The sequence below is a fragment of the Berghia stephanieae genome, chromosome 11 (genome assembly GCF_034508935.2).
Source record: "Berghia stephanieae isolate SIO BIC M18660-M18661 chromosome 11, UCSD_Bste_1.3, whole genome shotgun sequence".
Classification (NCBI taxonomy): Eukaryota; Metazoa; Mollusca; class Gastropoda; order Nudibranchia; family Aeolidiidae; genus Berghia; species Berghia stephanieae.
Window position 1 is genome coordinate 36082153 of NC_088370.1, and position 4542 is coordinate 36086694.

A 4542-nucleotide genomic window follows, 5' to 3' on the forward strand; every position below is an offset into this window, starting at 1 on the left:
CAAAACAAAACACATGTGTCGGTGACAGTTACTTGTTATGACACACAACACAACACACATTGACAACAACACGCGGAAACTGACGGTCCGTGTCAACAAATTATTATTATTATGACAAGGTAGGACCAGTCATTTTACTAGTGCGGCTAAAATGTGGTCTCGTGGTATAACACTCGCTTTTGGATCGGAAGGTCCTGGGTTGGAACCTCTCTCGCTCAGCGCATAGTTGAATCCTTGGAAAAGGCTCTTTACTCACATTCTCTCAGAGTATTCAGGTCTAAAATGAGTACCTGGCCATCAACCGCGTTGTCTCTGTCCTAAAAAATTGTAATATCGCCTATAACAGGCATCATGTACATGTAACGTATTGCTGTTGGACCCTTGTAAAGCGCTTTGAGCACGTTTAGTGGATATTGCGCTATATAAAAGTTTTTTTTATAAAGCTTAGGTAATTTTGACGGCAACCCTCACCCACGTAAATGTGTAAAATGGAGAGACAAAATGAGTCAGATTTTGATAAAATGCGTACAATACTGAAAACAATAACGAACTTTAATCCTGATGACGGGCAACAAGATCATACTAGCAATATCATAATTGATCTTTTTTATATAGCGCAATATCTTCTAAAGGTGCTCACAGCGCTTTACAAGATGTCCCTGGTCAACAGCAACACGTAACATGTAGGACGGGACATGACGCCATTGAGGCGATATTACAATATTTTTCGGACAGAGACAACGCTGTTGACGCTCAGGTACTCAATTTACACCTGAGTACAGTGAGAGAATGAGAGTAAAGAGCCTTTTCCAAGGACTCAATTATGCGCCGAGCGGGGCTTGAACCCAGGACCTAAAGCGAATATCATACCACTAGATCACATAGCCGCATATTATTTGATATTTTTAATAATAATAATTATCGATATTTATTTTAATTAAAGAATAAACTGACTCTTCATCGACAATAATATAAATAGCATCGACTTCCAGCATCAACAATATAAATCAGATATGACCTCGAACCCGAGACCTTACTGGAACAGGCTTCATGTCTCGTTCTACATGTTATGTGTTGCTGTTCGTAAGGGACCCTTTGAAAAGCGCTTTGAGCACGTTAACTCTATCCTTCACAGCCATTTTCAGGATTTCCCCCAAAACTTCACACCCAACTAACACACACAGAAATAAACAAACATAAAATTATCACTCAAACACAATAGCAGTATACAGTTCTTGCGATAAATAGCCAAAAAAAAACAAAAAACAAACAAACAAAAAAAAAACAAAAAAAAAAAACAAAACAAAACAAGCTCTACAACACACTGTTCATTTTATTTAAATTTTATGATGTACAATAGAAATTTGAATAAGAAAAATGTTGGTTGTATCGTAACGAATGTGACGATTTTCCTATAGCTGGTAAGGAGAGGGTTAAGTGGATAATGCTCTATATTAAAGCTCAATTTAAAAAAATTATTGTCTCGCTGACGAAGGGCTTGTACCCGAACCGTAAATATTTGTACTGTTGCCATCCGAATCCTTTTCACTTTCACATTTTGTTAATATGAATATGCGACTCGATAAAATATTACAGTGAATGACATAATCAGTCGGATGGTGAAAAGGTTTGAACTGAGATATTGCCAAGTTTAGTTAGAAGGTCAATTTTTAACTAAAATGAGTACATGTCATAAATGATTAAATCAACCCTTTTTGTACATCTTCGGGAAATATCAAAGCTTAATTTCCCTTCTAAATATTTTTTACAGCTAGTCAAGTTAAAAAAGTATGAAATTTGAGAAAAGTTGCTGGATACCTTTCCCAAATATCTGACCATTACGTCATGAAAAATGATGGGGCGGTTGGCGTCAGAATTTAAAAAATAATAACTAAATAAAATAAAATAAAATAAAATAACAATATAAAAATAAATAAATAAATAAAATAATAAAATTCCCTTGATTCATCCCCATAGGGGAAATTTGTATCTAGGGTCTATTCCAAGGGGTGACTGGAATAACCCAGGTGTCCGCTGCCGTGCAGCGCCGAAAATTGAGTTGAGGAGAGGTGACTTGCTCAAGGCCACACAGCGCAGCGGCGTGTGATCAAACTCGGTACCTTTTGGGTATGAAGCAAAGGCAGTAAAAAAAAAAGAAAAAAAAAAAAAAAAAGGACCATTTGCACATTAAAAAAAATAAAAATACAAACTATAAGAAAAACAGACAACACAAAACAACAAACAAACAAACCCAACAAAACAACAAAATGTTCATAATCTGTTACTGTCACTATGAGTACTCGTACATGAATGTTATAAAATGATTGAACTGAAGAGAAGGAAATGCTATGATTGATTAGCTTTGCGCGACGGGTACATATATACAGGTCTGACATCTGAACCCACTTATGGGCCTAGTTTAACATTGTTGTAATGGACAATATTTTACGTCATATTCTGAGATTTCCATTACAACAATGAGCCCATAAAAGGAATTTGGTTATCAGACCCGCAAATAAGTACACGTCGCCTTGGACGAGTCATGAAAAATTAAATCTAAAAAGAAATAAAATAAAAAAATTAACTAACAAATAATTAGCCTATATAAACAAGAATAAAAATCAGAATTCGAACGTCAAATTATAATTTTTCTCACCTCTGTTGCGACTTCAGTTAAAGATTTTTTTTTTTTTTAAATGTCACTAAATCAATGCAGACTAGAGTGAATCCTTGATAGACGTCTAATATAATTATAATCCAACACACAAGTTGTAGTTGATAATCTGTATTGTGTGTGTGTTTCAACAATTCCTCACTCAGTCCGTGAATCAAGTCTCATGTGCTACATGAATGGATGAAATTGAAATTGTGTCCTCGTCAGAATTCACACCACTGTATTTATAACAACAACGGCCGGTAGAATGTAGATTTGAAATTGATGGCACCGACTAGCACCGACTTCATTCATAATAAAGTACTACTAATCGTTGATGACTAAACAAGCCACCTACACACACAGAAACACGCGCATACAGACACACCGACGGAATCTACTAACACTAACAGACTGGCAAAGCTAATCACAGAAACTAACCACTTGTTGATGGACAGACAGAGAGAGGGGGGAAGATTTCAGAAGAGCGGGAAATCGGCGAGAGAGACAGACGAGAGAGGCGTTTCTCATTGAGATCTTTCTAAATATTGACGCCGGCAATAATAGGCAGACGAAGCTGACACGAACAGTGTATGTGTGTGTGTGTGTCTTATCTACTTACTATCCACTAGTCTAACCGCCTTGTCCACCGGGGTTTTTACGCTAATAGACAACAGACGAGGGATCGAATTACGGTAAAACCTTTATGATCTCGTGACGTGGTGCAGTAGAATTCTATCATCGCCATAGTCGTTATTCGTTACAAAAGATAAGACGAAGAGATTTGCGAGTTCTGCTTCAATGGAGAGAGTTTTGGCCGCCATTGTTCTCTCTTCTCCGCCTATCGTGGGTTTCCATCCCAGCTAGCAGCAGCCAACACGCCATCGTGTCTGTTGTGTGTTGTTTGCAATCGTTGTGGGGGGGAAACCCCGCCCTCTCCGACACGGCGACCAATGGCGTGAAATGTTTACGTTGATGTCGGCGATGTGGAGGCGGGGTTTATAGGTCGGAATGTAAACAAGGGGTGGGGTTAGTGGGTGGTGTCGACAGGAGATTGAGATATGTTGCCGAATAATATATGCGAGTGTGTGGTTAAATGTGTGTGTGTGTGTGTGTGTGTGTGTGTGGAGGGGGGGGGGGGGGGGGGGTTATTTAAATGTGACGGAATTTGGGATTATCAAAGAATAAATTAGTAAAGAAAATTTAACGGAACATTTTCTTTTTCTTTTTTTTTTTTTTTTTTTGATTATTTGATATAACTTTTGAATTCTCTAAGGAAGATTTCTTTTAAATTTAAACACAATCTTTAAAATCGAAAAAGATCGAACCGGAGACCCGTGTAAAGTCATATCATTAACGTATTATTTCTTGTTTTTAATTGTATCAAATTTCGTCCAAACACAAAATCCCGTGTCATCGAGAATAGCAAAAATAGTCACGTAGGCTGTAGTTTTATGTATTTATTTGTTTCTATTTTCAGTTGATTCTGAGACCCCCCCCCCCCCCTTTTTTTTTAAAAGTTTAAAATCATTAAAAATTGTATATTTCTGTGCTTTTATTTATTTATTTTTTAATTTTTTTCTTGTTCGTGTATCGTTTTGTTTGATCCAATTGTAACAAGAAACAACATTTGAATTTGAGTTGAATCACAATGAATGGACCCACCGTGTCGCGACGATAAGAATTTGAAAACAGTTTGTTTTACATTGTTTATTCATTTATTTATTTATTTATTTATTTATTTATTTATTTATTTATTTATTTATTTATTTATTTATTTATTTTATTTATTTATTTATTTATTTTATTTATTTATTTATTTATTTATCTATATATATATTTATTTATTTATCTACTTATGTATTTATTTATATATTTATATCTTCATC

The 4542-nt window shown here is 35.6% G+C and overlaps 1 protein-coding gene across 1 annotated transcript in view; it reads right to left on the minus strand.

The window, feature by feature from the left end:
• Positions 1-3287, minus strand: part of LOC144956491 (uncharacterized) — a 23521-nt gene extending 20234 nt beyond the window's left edge. Inside the window, exon 1 of the mRNA XM_078887029.1 lies at positions 2657-3287. The gene's annotated coding sequence lies outside the window, so the exon portion shown is untranslated. The remainder of the gene's footprint in view (positions 1-2656) is intronic.
• Between the last annotated feature and the right edge of the window lie 1255 nt (positions 3288-4542).